This window comes from Capsicum annuum, chromosome 4 (assembly GCF_002878395.1).
Source record: "Capsicum annuum cultivar UCD-10X-F1 chromosome 4, UCD10Xv1.1, whole genome shotgun sequence".
NCBI classification, from domain to species: Eukaryota; Viridiplantae; Streptophyta; class Magnoliopsida; order Solanales; family Solanaceae; genus Capsicum; species Capsicum annuum.
The window spans coordinates 209,293,109-209,309,147 of record NC_061114.1 but is presented as its reverse complement, the minus strand read 5'-3'; positions in this window follow the sequence as shown (position 1 = coordinate 209,309,147).

Sequence of the window (16,039 nt, the reverse complement as noted above, 5' to 3'; positions counted from 1 at the left end):
TATATATATATATATATATGCATATAAATATGTTTATTTCATGCACCCCCATGTACTCGGTACGTTTCCATAGTACTGACCCACATATTCGTATGTGGGTTACATTTTCTCGAAATATAGGTACAAGGTATAGTGTACATCATCAGATCCAGTTAGTTTGCATCATCCAGTCAGCAGGTGATGAGTCCTTTTGATTCAAGGGCTTGAGTTAGTTATACAGTTCTAGAAGTGTTGTATTTTCTTTATTCAGTCGTATTGAGTTGGGTTAGTCGGGAGTCATGACCCGGCTACCTACAGTTAGTACTAATAGAGGCTTCATAGACAGTCAGTAAAAGTTGATGTATTCCATTTTAGTTTTGGTTGTAGAAGCAGAGTTGTAATTTTATAAATTTAGTTTTGTATCTATCATATTCAGAAAAGAGTTATTTTCCATAGATTTGTATAGATTTATACTTTTTGTTCAGTTGCTTATGAGTTATGGCAGTAGAAGGGTTAGCTTGGGGTCACTTGTGATCCTAAGCACCGTGTGACATCTCGGGACCCGTTTTCATGGTGTTACAGTACTGCATTGTAGTTGTTGTTGCCTCACCTGAAAGGTTTGTAGTTGTTGTGGAAGGGGACTCTAGATTTGCCTTCAGTGCCATGGAAGTCGAGGTTTCTTGTCCTCTATTTCTTAACATCTTTTGCTGCAGGAACTTACCAATTCACATCAACTTGAAGTGCTTTAATTTCATCATTATAAGCCAAGACAGGTATAGAGAACCTAGAGTGCACCTACATCAGCTATAAGACAGTGAATGCTACATCAAGCAGCATCATGTGCACATTAAATAAGTGAAACTTAGACAAACTAACTTGGCAATAACTATATACTGTTCACTAAAGAATCCATTGTAATGTTACTATTTTATTTCTCGCCAGCTCAGAGTATATTTTTTAATTTGCTGGTTTGTTTTAGCTCTAAAATTGAAAAGTTAAATATTTATTGACCTTGACAGATGTGTTGCAATAAAAGTTTATTCCATGCTGTTGCGTTTCTTTGGTAATATACACTTCTCACCTCAAGTTTATAGGTTAGTATCATGTCCCTTCTCACTGAAAAGGAGTCAATCGGATATGTTAGGTGGTTTACATGTTCTACGCTGATATTTAGTAAAATTCAGTTCTCTCTTCTTTCAAACATAAATGATGGTTAGGTCTTTAGGACCCTTGCTAATTTCTTAGAATCTCTACTCCCAAGTTAATATTTTGCTTACCTAAAACCTTCTAATTGATATGAAATAGCAGTGTTAATAGAAATAAAACTTAAATTTGAAGCTTCTGATGTTTTGTAGTGCACATGTGATAAGAATAACTACATATTTTTAATATGAACAATAATCAGAATCTTCTTCGTAGGTTATTACACGTCTTTCAATATGACATAGTGACTCCAAAACAAATCTCTGCTCAAATATATCCGGGAAGATATGTCAAAAGTAATTGATAATCTTCTTGGAGCTTCTACTTTTTTATCTTCAGATAATATGTATTTTTTTCCCGTGTTATCTAAATTTAGTAAGTCATAAAAAACTGTCGCTTAATGTATCACACTTAGTCTTCCTATAGTGGGGTAGCCCCAAAATAGTAATTCTTCCACCAACTCCAATTTTCATAAAGGGAATTGAAATCGAACATATTCCTTCAAATTGGATAAAGTAAGAAAGAACATTTGATTTGTGATATGATCGACTGACAATTGTATTACAGACAAGTAATGACCTACTTATACATGGACATATCACTGTCATCTTCTGCTACGGTTACCAAAGATTGTTTTCATTTTTTTTACCAATCCACTTGTTGTTGAGATCAGGGCTCGTCGTTGTATTTGTTGATTGTATTTTGTTCATGAATCAAACAACAAATATATCATTTTGATAACTCTAATTGACAGGGATTCAAAATGACCAAGCAAAGTATCTAGAGCTTTAAGCTTTGTTGGGAAGCTAAATCAACCACCAAAAGTCTTGTTGTTGGATGTTTTCTTCCAAATCAGCAAAACCTTGGATGCAACTTGCACAACTATGTCGAGATGCTTCTGCGGCAGTGAGTAGATGACACTCTATCTGGCATAAATGCTCCTTTACATAATGTAGTAGTATCCTAATAACTGCATGGTGGTGAAATAAGTTCGTAATAGAGTGATCTTATAAATCTTTAGAGTAGAGATTACATGGAGCTAAAAATGTTTCAATTGCATATCATTAAGCTACAATTATAGAAGATTATGAATTAAATTATCCCCTATGCTTCATCTAAATTAGACTTGTAAAGAGTTGAAATTATCATATAAAAGTCTAGAAGTATCAACCAATCAACCATGTGTTAATTCCACGGTATAAATACTCAATTTAATAGTACCACTTGACCACCCAAAAGAGGAATAAAAAAGCAAAACTAAAAATAGAAAGAACTATCTTGACAACTATTCCAGCTTATTAATTCAAAACAAGTGATAAATCTATCAAGGAAGATGAAAAATAGGAACATTGGAATGGTGTGAAAACTTTTTGTCAAAAGTATCCCTTCTTTGATTAATGATATCAACATGTATCTTATTCGAATTCAAATAAAATTTTTGAAATTAGGAGTATTTACTATTTAGTTGATCAACAAGTGTAGTGTTATTTTGAGTTCAAGGGGAACAAATGGACAAAGACTACAATAAAGTTGTTTGGTAAAGTAAGACAAGTTGCGCTTGACTGTTGAAAATCTTTGTCCTATTTGATACAACTAGATGTTTTCTTTGATTTCAGCAACTTTAATAACTTTTGACGAGCAACAAATGTTGTTGGATTTTAAGTGCCTATACCTGTTTTTCTACTCTTGAGGTATTCTCCCCAATTTCATTACGTCGTCTCATTGTGGAATGGTCTGGATGAGTTGTTGCGGGTTCAAGTCTCCTTTTTTGTTTTCATTTTCCTATGGATATGGCTCTTCTATGTTCTTCTACTTTTTGGTGAAAATATGGTATGAGTTTTCAATTAATTAGATAGTTAATTATTCCTTCCGACTTGACATGTATGTCCCTTTAATATCGAAAAACTGAGGTAGAAATACTTGGTTCCCTTATTTTCTAAAAAGATTGTTTTGATTATACATATATCATAATTGATAATTTACGTTGTGTAGAAATTACAATTGAGATGAAGACAAATTGAATAGGGGGCTGTCAGGATATGAGATCAACATATTGATTTGCTCCACGCATGTCTCTTAATCTTAGTCAAATTGCTATTTCTAATGATTAAGTTATGCAGTAGACCAAAACTTATAGCCTTTGATCTTTTACCATTTTTCAAACATGAAAAAATTATAGCCTTTGGAACATGAAGTAGACAGAGATATCTGATAATTATATTTGTAGGTCACTCTATCTCTTATTACAAAGAAGGGTTAACTCTTACAATTGTTTATCAGTTTTCAGCACATGTGCAAGATTTCAAAGTGAAAGATGTAAACAACAGAATGAAAATGGCAGTTCCATCGATTTTGGAGGACATACATAATTTTTAAATTCTAGATTGGTGAAATAGTTATAACTAAGGTGATTATATAAACTTCACATCTTATACCTTAGCAAAGTTTATATAAACTGCTCAAAAACTATTTATTGTACTTCAAAAGAATGGAAGATCCTAGTTTTCTTTCATTGACATAGTTGCAAATTTTTTGATTTTAATATTTTTTAGCTCAAGCATTTATTAAAGGAAGTACACTGAGAAAATGAAAGATAGCTAGATCAGGAAAGATTACATATTTGTTTTACATGATTACATTACATTTGCACTACTGCTGAATTCAAATATTGGGCTCGTACTCAGCACGGGCCATGTTCATCTAGTACTATCTATATTCAAATTAACTAGAAGAGAAAGTTGTAATGTTGTATATACCATCTATATTCAAATTAACTGGAAGAGGAAGTTGTATGCCTGAAGCTAGCATATTGCAGTAAATTTTTTGGTTACTGATTTGGAATCTCACTTTCTTGTTACCCCTTTTGAAATTTTGATTAACAAAACTGTTGAGAATGAGAATCAAAAGCCAAGTAATCCAGCAAAACATGTTGAAAAGTACAATCAGAGAACTCCTTTGAGGCCAAGTTCATTGGGTCAACGACGGAGCAGAGTATTGGGCTAATTTTGAAGAAGACATCGTCCAATTCACTTCAGCCAAAGAATATCCATTTGGATGATTACAAATCAGATTCTCAAGATTCTTATTAGATGTAAATATTTACAATATTTTCCTAGTATAGCATAAGATATGCTGTGATATTTAGTTTCTTAGTATAGTTTATTTTGTTCCTTTTATATTCTACCCATACTTATATATATACATGTATTCTTGTATGATGAAACACATTGAAAAAATTTTCATCTCTTTCTTCATGGTATCAGAGAAATAAATCCTATTCTTTCCACTCTTCGTTTATTATCTTTTGTCATTCTTCTTCTATGTTATCATGTCAAAAGAAACAGACACTATCATCCCAAGTGTTGCTACAACACAGGCTAAAAATCCTACTAGTCTCGATTGCAACAATCCTCTTTTTATTCATTCATTAGATACACCTGGTATGAACCTTGTGAACGGAAGTTTCGATGGAAGAGAATACCAACGGTGGAGGAGATCTGGGTTGATTGCACTTGCCGCTAAAAATAAATTGGAGTTCATCAATGGTACTTGCCCTGAGCCTCAATCCACTGCCAAAGACTTTTCATCATAGAGTAGATGCAATGACATGGTAATTGCTTGGTTACTCAACTCTTTATCTAAAGATATATCTCACTCTGTGATCTATTCAAGAACAACAAAAGATCTGTGGACAGATCTTGAACAAAGATTTGGACAATCTAATGGGGCAAAATTGTACCACCTGCAAAAGAAAATAGTTGAATTAGTGCAAACATCTAGTGATGTAGCAGGATATTTCACAAAATTCAAGAGATTATGGCATGAGTTAGATTCGATCAAAATCACATAGCATTTGTAACTAAGTATGTAGGGATGGAAATGGTGCGGTGCGGGTTTTTCTAAATCCATAAATTTTAAACCCGCACCACATCACCTTTAAATCCGCATAAAGCCACCCCACATTCACACCCGCACCGCACCGCCCCATATTTTTTTTTGAAAAATTCATAACTTCATTGAAAATCATAATATTTCCAAATCTACAACTTGGAAATAATAACAACTAATTTATATTATATCATTTTTCACTAAAAAATTATCAAAAAGTATCACGTGTACAAGTAATGATCAAATATCATATTTTTTTAAAAAATGAATAGGGATATTAAGAAATTATAAAATTATTTATTTGTAGTGATATACATGTCATTTTAAGTATCATAAAATTTTAAGTAAAGAATACTTATAATTTTAGGTGTATTCAAGAGAATAATACTAATTTTTATCTTTTTTTAATTTAAACCCGCAACCCGCACCGCACCGTACTATTTAAAAAAAAACTTACTTAAACCCGCACCGCCCTCGCACCACCCCACATAGCTTAAGACCCTCACCTCCCCACATTGCTTCAAACTCGCACCGCACTACACCCGCACTGCCTCATTACCATCTCTATGTGTATGTGAGTCTGAAGGAAAGCAAAAAATGGTCAAGTCTATGGGGGACCAAAGACTCATTCAATTTCTAATGGGATTGAATGATGTTTACGCTCAGGCAAGAGGAAATATATTGATGATGAACCCTTTTTCAAGAATCAATCAAACTTATTCCCTTTAATTTCAAGATGAAAATCAAAGGGAAGTCTACGTTAATCCTCAATTTTAATCTAATAGTTTGTTATTCATGGCAAGAAATCAAATTCAACAACAAAAATTTGGTAACCAAACACAAAGGTTTGGAAACCAAATTCAATCACAACAAAGACTTGGAAACCAGTCCTAGGGGCAAAAGATTTTAAGTGAAAATCAGAGGTTTAATCAGCCACAATGAAATGAAAAGGTGAAGAAGAAGAAATACAATCCCAATGTAAGTTGTACCTACTGCTTGAAAACTGAACATTAAGCAGATAATTGTTATAGACTAATTGGGTTTCCAAATGATTTTCAATTCACAAAAGTATTGCAGGGACCAATCAAAGGTAATGCAACAATCGCAAATGATGAATATGGAGGTTTCAATAATGGGAATGATCCCTATGATTGAGACATCACCAATCAGCTAAGTAAGGCTCAAATCTCACAACTAAGGCAAATATTCTAACAGGGACAAACAAATGCATCAGGAAGTGGTATCTAAGACATCAATGTCAATGTTATGGCTGGTACCATAACTCTGATTCTTGTTTCTCTATTTATAATTTAAAGTCTTGGATAATATACTATGGAGCATCAGAACATATGTGTTTTGACTAAACTCTTTTCTCAAACTCACATCTCTCCCTATGCCTCTAACCATAAATTTTTCCAATTCTTACAAAATTAAAGTCACTCATACAGGAAGCATTAGGATACTCCCTATTTACACTTTGCAAAATATTCTTTTTGTCCCTTCTTTCAAATATAATCTATTATCTGTCAATAGATTTTGTGGACAGTTTAATTGTTTTATTTCATTCAACATTGAAAGTTGTATTATGCAGGACCTTTTAGTGAGGAGGAAATAAGCTTTTGGTGAGGCGAGAGAAGGGTTATATCTATTAGAGTCGGTTATTTCTGAAGTGGCTAGTTTATCTTATGTAGTTTTTTTTTCAAAAAAAAGTTTTTAGAGTCCTATTTCAGTTAGTTTCCCTTTCTTAGCAAATACAATATCTAATGTATCCTTGTGGCATACTAGACTAGGGCATTTGCCATATTCTGCAATGAAAAAGTTTAATTTTTTTTCACTTCCTTCTGATTTTACTTGTGCTTGTGAATTTGTTTTCTTTTAAGACAAACAAGATTGCCTTTCTCTACTAGTCAAATTGCCTCCAAGAGGATTTGAGTTAATTCACATAGACACTTGGGGACCTTTTATGATTCCCACTTATAATGGCTATAAGTACTTTCTTACTATTGTTGATGATTTCAATAGAGGTACTTGGACATTTCTGTTGACTGTGAAGAGTAATGCCTTCTTAATTTTGAAAGAATTCTTACTAATAATTAGAAGACAGTTTAATGTAAAGGTCAAAAAGATTAGGTCTGATAATGCTATGGAGTTGGAAAAGGAATACAAGAGGGTGAGTTCTTTAAATCTCAAGGCATACTACATCAAACATCTTGTGTTGCTACTCCTCAACAGAATGGTATTGTTGAGAGAAAATATAGACACTTATTGGAGATTGCAAGGGATCTCATTTTTAAATCTAATCTACCCAAGTATTATTGGGAAGAATGTATCTTGACTGTCACTCACTTAGTTAATAGAATACCTTCCAGAGTTCTATCAAGTCATTTTTGGGAAGTTTCCCATCTATAAAACTTTGAAAGTTTTTGGATGTTTGTGTTATCCTTCAACTTTAAAAAGTAATAGAAGCAATTTTGAGCCTAGAGCTACAACTTGTGTATTTCTAGGATCCTCAAGGACAAAAGGGATACAAGTTACTTGATATTTCAACTAAGAAAATGTTTGTTTCTAGAGATGTGCATTTTTTTGAAGACATTTTCCCTTTTTCCAAATTCAAACCAAATGCAGAACCAATTTTTCCCAGTCTCTTCTTTCCTGATCAAGAACTATAAATTAATGATGTTCCTCTTGCCACATCTCTTGAACCGTATCCTATAACCCAAACATCCCCAATTTCTCCTCTCAATAGTCCTAAATCAAATAATCCATAAATTTTTGCCTCTAGTCCCATTAGAATGTACACCTCTATTCAATCTCCTAGAAGGTCACAAAGAGAAATCAAAAAGCTTGCATACTTGAATGATTTTGTTTGTAATAATAATTTTTTAACAAATATTTTGGATACTTGTTTTGATCAACCTGCAGCATCATCGACTTTCTCTTTTGGGGCCTTATCATTTCAGAATCAACACTTACTAGGGTCTATCAGTACATTTTCAGAGCCTACAAGTTATTAGCAATCTTGTTTGGACCCTAGTTGGAGGGAAGCAATGAACAAAGAAATTGCAGCTCTTGATGAAAATCAAACATGGGAGGTGATGGTTCTACCTACAAGAAGGAAGGCTTTACCTTGTAAATAGGTGTACAAAATAAAGCAGTATTCTGATGGGTCCATTGAAAGGTACAAAGCTAAACTTGCCAATAGAGGGGATATACAGAAGCAAGGTGTAAATTACAATGAAACTTTCCCCCCCATCATCAAGATGACAATCATTAGATGTCTTCTAGCTGTTGCAATTAAGAAAGGATGGCCCATTTCTCAACTTGATGTAAATAATGCCTTTCTTCATGGCAACCTTCAAGAAGAAGTGTATATGAAGTTTCCACCTAGCATGATTCCTCCCAGCCCTAATCATGTGTGAAGGCTAAGAAAGTCTTTGTATGGGCTCAAGCAAGCTTCTAGGTAATGGTACGCCAAGCTTGCAAGTGCATTGAGCTTCAAAGGTTATTCATCTTCTTTAAATAATTATTATTTGTTCTTTAAGAAGAATGGTAACCTTATTTATATCATTGTTGTTTATGTTGATGATATTTTAATTACTGGGAATGATCTAGATAAGTTTGCAGCTATGAAATTATTTTTTGATTTGGAATTCAGAATTAGGACTTAGGAGAGCTACATTATTTTCTTGGAATGACGATTTTGCAAGAATCACATGGATGCATCCTCAGTCAAAGAAAGTTTGCTTTAGAAATATTGCAGGAATTTAACTGCACGAACTTGCCTGTGGTATCTTCCCCACTCGATCTTTCTTTTAAACTCACTCTTTCTACAGGACCACCGCTATCATACCCAACAATTTATAGGCAATTAATAGGGAGGCTTAATTACCTCACTCAGAAGAGGCTCGATTTTTCATTTGTAGTCCTGACCCTGAGACAATATATGCAACAACCTTGTGTGGGTCACTTCACAGTGGCACTCCAGGTTTTGAGGTATTTACGGGTAAATTTAGGCCAAGATCTATTTTTTAATTCAGATTTCTCTTTTTCACTAATTGCTTCTTGTAATGTCGATTTGGCATCATGTCGAGACACACAAAGATCAGTTAGTGGGTTTTTTTATTAGTTTGGGTCGGCTTGACTATTTCTTGGAAATTCAAGAAACAAGCCTCTATTTCTTTATCCTCAGCAGAATCTGAATATAGGCCCATGAAAAGGGATACTGTAGAACTAACTTGGATGGCGAGACTTCTTCAAGATCTATCCATTTCTCCATCATTGCCCATACAATTCACTCTGATAGCTAAACAACTATACACATAACACGCAACCCGGTCTTCCATGAACATACCAAGCACGTAGATCTTGACTGTCACTTTGTGCAACAACAATTTCTCTCTGGCCTTATCTCCCTTACACTTGTTCCGTCGGCTTCTCAACTTGACGATTTGTTCACCAAAGCTCTCTCTGGACCATCGCATTATTCGATTCTCTCAAAGCTGGGCGTCGTTTCCCTCCCTTTCATATTGAGGGAGGTGTTGAGATGAGAATCAAAAGCCAAGAAATCCAACAAATTATGCTGAAAAGAAGAATAAAAAAACTCCTCCGAGGCCAAGTTCATATAGGCCAACGATGGAGTAGAGTACTAGGCTAATTTTGAAGAAGACATCTGTATGTAACAAAATTTTGTTAAAATTTTATCTGTACGAAATCCGGATTATATTAAATTCAAAATATATTAATCTCAAATAAATATTGGAGATTAATATACTTGGATTAGTCATTTAAGTCTAAACATGCATGGATTTAATTAAAGTCCAATTGCTGTTGGGTTAGTCCATTAATTTGGGCTAGAAATGACTAAGCCCACTTTATCAAGCCCAAGATATCATCATGTTCTAGAGGCCCAATTGGGTGCCACATGTCAAATGATGTAGCATGCCAAGTCAAGTGAAGGAGCCAATGGGACCATGCCACTTATCAAAATGATGCAGTAAATTAAAAGCCCATAAAAGGTGTCATATCACTTAAATCTGATTGGTCAAAGGAAGCTCATATTTATCATGACTCCTTACTTCCTACAACTATAAATAGGGGCCTCATAATTCAAAAGAGGGACCAATAAGTTTAACAAGAATCAAGAGAGAGCTCATGGATCAAATCAACAGATTTCTCTACAAATAGTTCAAAAACAAGCTCAAGATTTCAAGGTTCAAGAACAAGCTCAAGAGTTCAGGGTTCAAGAACAAGTTCAAGATTTCAAGATCAAGAGTTCAAGATTCAAGAACAAGTTCAAGCTTTAAGATCAAGACTACAAGATTCAAGAACAAGCTCAAAGGCCCTTGAATTCAAGAACAAGTTGAGATCAAGTTCATCAAGTCTTCAAATCAAGTTCAAGTTCAAGATAAAGACCGCAAGATTTAAGAACAAGCTACAAAGCCCTTAGATATAAGCACAAATCAAGATCAAATCCGTTAAGTTCAAGTTAAAGTTCAAGATCAAGCTCGAAGCCCTTGAATTTATAGTTGAAAAGGTAAATCAGAGGAATCATAGAGATTGTAACACTCACTTATTGAAATCAATAAATCGATTATTGTAGTATTTTTCTTGTCTCAGTTATTATTTTTGATCTCGAAAATTTTACTGTCCAATAAATTCTGGCACGCCTAGTGGGACTATCTCTACCTCTCATCTCAACTTTTCTAACTTTGAAGATTAAGAATGCTGAAATGATTCCAAGAAGATCAACTCTCAATCAACTGCTTTCAAGGCTACCGATTCAAGGTACTCCGCCGAAGTAGAAAGCATCTTTGGTGTTACTTTTGGAAGTTTGGGAGCTGTCATAAGGAGTAACGCAAATATGTTAGGACAACAAACACATTCAGTGTCGTCTGCGCCAACTCCAGTTTTTAGATTTTTAACCCCAAAAGGAATGAAGTCCAAAACAAGTGCTTCGAAAGGACGAAGCAGTGTGATGAAATCACTTAAGAGGACTCTTGCTCTACTTAAGCACTCTGGTTCAAAATACTCTGGCACAAAGAGCAATGATCGTTCAACAAATGCATCATATCCACTTATACCGCGTAAGCTGAGCACTTCAAAGATTAACTTATGTGATAATACGTATTACTCTCCAACATATCCAGTGTTCATGAAGAAATGACGACTGATGCCTCATCTATGGAGGAGCAACTAGTGAATCTGACAAAGGTAATTGAGAGCCTGACCAAATAGGTTCAGAATCAAGATGCTTGGATTGATAAGATAGTGGATAGAGTGAAAGGCCTGATAGATGAAGAATCTAGGCATGCACCAGGAAAATCTCCATAGGATCACGAGATAGAACATCCCGTGAAGCAAACACCACTGACTAAAGAGGTACGAGTTTCTTCTGAGGGGATGATCCTGATTGAGCAATTGAAATAATTCATCGAATGGACCCTCAAAGACAAGTATGATGTTGTCACTAAGTCTTCCCTTGTGTATGCCAAGCCCTACACTGCAGGGATAGATAGCCTCAAAATGCCAACCGACTATCAACTGCCCAAATTTCAACAATTTGAGGGTAAAGGGAACCCGAAATAATATGCCGCATACTCTGTTGAGACATGTAATAATGATGGAACTTATGGTGACTATCTTGTCAAGAAGTTTGTTTGTTCCCTAAAGGGAAATGCCTTTGATTGGTATACGAGCCTTGAGCCTAACTCCATCGATAGTTGGGAGCAATTGGAACATGAGTTCCTAAATCGCTTTTATAGCACGAGGCGTACAGTGAGCATGGTAAAGCTCACAAATAATCAACAAAAAAAGGATGAGCCATTCAAGAACTTCATCAATCGATGGAGAAATGCGAGCCAAAATTACAAAGATAAGCTCAGCGAAGCTTCTGCAATAGAGATATATGTCCAAGGGATACATTGGGAGCTCCTCTATCTATTGCAAGGCATCAAACCAAAGTCCTTTGAAGAGTTAGCTACTCATGCTCACAATATGGAGTTGAGCATGTCTTCTGCCGAAAAGGGAGGAGCGTCTATCCATGAATCTCGAAGGAGAAAGAATAAGCAGGAACCCAAAAGATGGGGTAAGTTCGTACCCAAAAATAATAATAAAAAATCCATAAATGCCGATGTGTCTCCTGTGAAGGTCACCACGAAGGTGAGAAAGAAGCAAAGCATGAAGACTACTTCTCGACCACATCCAAATCAGAGGTTAACTTTAAAGGAGATGCAAGAAAAGGAGTACCCTTTTCTTGATTCTGACGTTACCAAGATTTTTGATGAACTTCTTCATCATAAGCTCATTAATCTGCCAGAGATAAAGCATCTCGATGAAGCTGGAAGGACCAATGACCCAAATTATTACAAGTACCATAGGCTTGTGGGTCACCCTCTGGAAAAGTGCTTTGTCTTTAAAGACAAAGTCATGCAATTAGCAAACGAGAAAAAGATCTTCCTCGATGATGAGACAGCTAGTTCTCATCAAATATCTATTACTTTTGGCTCACTTGATCCGGTCCAAATATGTGTCAAAGAGCATAATGAGAGGCTATTAGAGCATGACAAGTCTTCAGTTGGTAAAGTCAATGATGAAGGTTGGACTCTGGTAACCAAGCACAAATGCAAGAAGATGAGTCCACGAAAGGAATCGGTCGAGCAACCAACTAGGAGAAAGATGGTAAGAAAATCAATAAAACAAAGGCTGGTCGAGATCCTATAAAATATAAAGGTAATGGAGCCTCACCACCAGAAACCTCGGTGTACGATGACTTTAGAGGATTCTTACCAAGTTGGTTTTGTGTAAAGACTGCCCAAGTCAACTTTGAGGTATCTTATTTTAATAATGCCTAAAAAGGTGCAAAGAGTGAAAATATACCCATGGAAGTTCCTTCATCCTCTGGACCGCTTGCTGAACCTCTTGGCCAAGAGGCACTTGTATGTGATACAAAAATCACATTCACAAATAACGATATTATTCTTGGTGAAGCCCTACACAACCGTCCTTTTTACATGGTAGGTCAAATTCTGGGAAAGAAGATCAATAGAATCTTGATAGACGAGGGATCCGGAGTCAACATCCTGCCCATATGCACTATGAAGGAACTTGGCATCTCTATTGATGAACTGTACGAAAGTCGTATAATTATCCAAGGTCTCAACCAAGGGGGTCAGAGGGCCATGAGATCTATCAAGTTAGGGATTCGTATGGATGATTTTCGATTAGATCTATTGATGCATGTGATTGATGCCAAAACTTTATACAATATATTACTTGGTAGGCCTTGGGTGCACAGGAACAAAATTATCTCATCCTTTTACTATCAATGCTTTAAGTACCTCGAAGGTGGAGTGGAACGAAATATAGTAGCTAATGATAAGCCATTCACTGAAGCTGAATCACACTTTGCCGATGCAAAATTCTACTTGAAAAACTATGTCGTGAATGAGAAAAGGGTTGATGATGTCACCAAGTCCAAGTGTGATGATCTTCCAGCCAAAAAAGTCATGGTGACTATTGAAAAAGTCGCCACCAAGAAGCCTTTCTCCACTTCAAATAAAGAAAGCATCATTCCTACGAAAAAGAAGGCAACTCCTGTTCTTCGCTACGTACCGAAGGTAAAGAAAGAGAAATCTCATCTATCTGATGCCCAAGATAATGTACTAAAGGGGGTAACTTTACCTATTAGGAAGATCGACCCAATAAATCCATCCTCAAGGTTGTTTGGAGAAGCTGTGGCTCAAAATCCACCACAAGATATGCCACTCCCTACGAAGCGTACAAAATAGGGCTTCAATCTAAATACATACAAATTATTTGTAAAGGCTAGATATAATCCTAATGAGCCATCAAGGTTGGGTAAACTTCCGTTGGAAGGTACAATAAGACAGGCATGCGAAGGCCTAGGATACACACAACCACCCCAATTCACATCTCCATAAGAAGGGCGATTATTAACTACATCACTATAGAAGAAAATTCTACCGCATCCAACAAAAGGCCTTCTGGCTTTGATTGACTTGGAGAATCAACCGCAAAAAATTCTGTGTTTGAGAGGTTGGGTGGGTCCTCTAAATAAGAATAAAAGTAACAAGCATTAGAGAAGTCATCAAAGTAAAACAATGCACTCCTTGCCTAAAATCCAGAAGGATTTCCAAAGTTTGATTCCTTCTAGAATGAGACAGAAGACGAAACTGGTAGTTTCATGCAATAAGGTGTTGAAAACAAAGGCTCATACTGTGGTTTATACCAAAGAACATGAGGAAAATGAAGAAAGTGTTGGCTCCTCAGATCATGTTATGGCCGAAAATAAGAATGAGGCCTCATCTTAAATGAAAGTTGATGAAGAGATGAGAGATACTTTCTGGTGTCACCACATATCCATCAGCGAAGATGATCCTCAAGAGGAGGAAGATCCTGCAGATGCTCCATCTCAACTTAAAAAAGGAGTGAAGGCCACAATAAATCCCTTAAAAGAAGTTAATCTTAGGACCAACTTACCTGAGTGCTTTTCTAGAGATGGAGGAAAAAATCACGTATATGGATATACTTAAAGAATATATGGATGTCTTCGCTTGGAGTTATAAGGAAATATCTGGCTGAGATCCAAAAGTAGCGGTCCATCAGCTAGCGGTCAAGAATGGTGCTTGTCCTGTTAAGCAAGCTCAAAGGCACTTTAGTCCAGAGTTGGTTCCACTAATCGAAAATAAAGTTAACAAACTCATTGAAGCTGGCTTTATTTGTGAAGTCAAATATCCAACGTGGATTTCAAGTATTGTTCCAGTACGGAAGAAGAATGGCTAAATTTGAGTTTGTGTCAACTTTTGAGATCTCAACAATGCATGTCCTAAGGATGATTTTCCAATACCTATACCAGAGTTAATGATTGATTCCACCATTGGTTATGAGGTAATGTCCTTCATGGATGGTTCAACCGGCTACAACCAAATCTGTATGGCGCCAAAGGATGAAGAGCTCACTACATTTCATACGCTGAAAGGTATTTATTGCTACAAGGTAATGCCTTTTAGTTTAAAGAACGCTGGCGTCACTTACCAAAGGTCTATGCAAAACATATTTGATGGCCTACTCCACAAAAATGTTGAATGCTACATGGATGATCTAGTGGTGAAGTTAAGAAAAAGAGATGACCACTTATAAGAACTAAGAATGGTGTTCGAGTTACTTCGAAGATATCAACTTAGGATGAATCCATTGAAGTGTGCCTTTGGAGTTACTTCCAAAAAGTTTCTTGGCTTCATTGTGCGACACCGAGGAATTGAAATTGATCAAACTAAGGTCAATGCAATTTTGAAGATGTCCGAGCCTTGAAACACTCATGAGTTAAAAAGCCTTCAAGGAAGGCTAGCATATTTAAGGAGGTTCATCTCAAACTTGGCCAAAAAATGTCAACCATTTAGTCGTCTCATGAAGAAGGATACTCCCTTCGAATGGGACCATGCTTGTAGTAACGTCTTTGAGAGTATAAAATCATACTTAATAATGCCACCGGTTCTTGCGGCACCCATACCTAGAAAACCATTGATACTCTACATCGTGGCACAAAAAAGGTCAGTTGGAGCACTACTAGCTCAAGAAAATAGTAAAGGCAAAGAAAACTCACTTTACTATCTGAGCAGAATGATGACACCAAATGAGCTGAAGTATTCTCCGATTGAAAAGTTATGCTTGACGTTGGCTTTATCTATCCAAAAGATGAAATACTACTTTCAAGCTCATGTTTTCCGTCTTGTGTCCAGGGAAAATCCCATCAAGTTTGTGATGTCGAAACCAGTCCTCAGTGACTGGCTTGCAAGGTAGTACCTTCAATTTCAACAGTCTGATATTGTGTACGTTCCCCAAAAAGCAGTAAGAGGACAAGCATTGGCTGACTTCTTGGCAGATCACCCAATACCTGATGACTGAGAGCTGAGTGATGAACTTCCTGACAAAGATGCAATGGCTGTTGAAA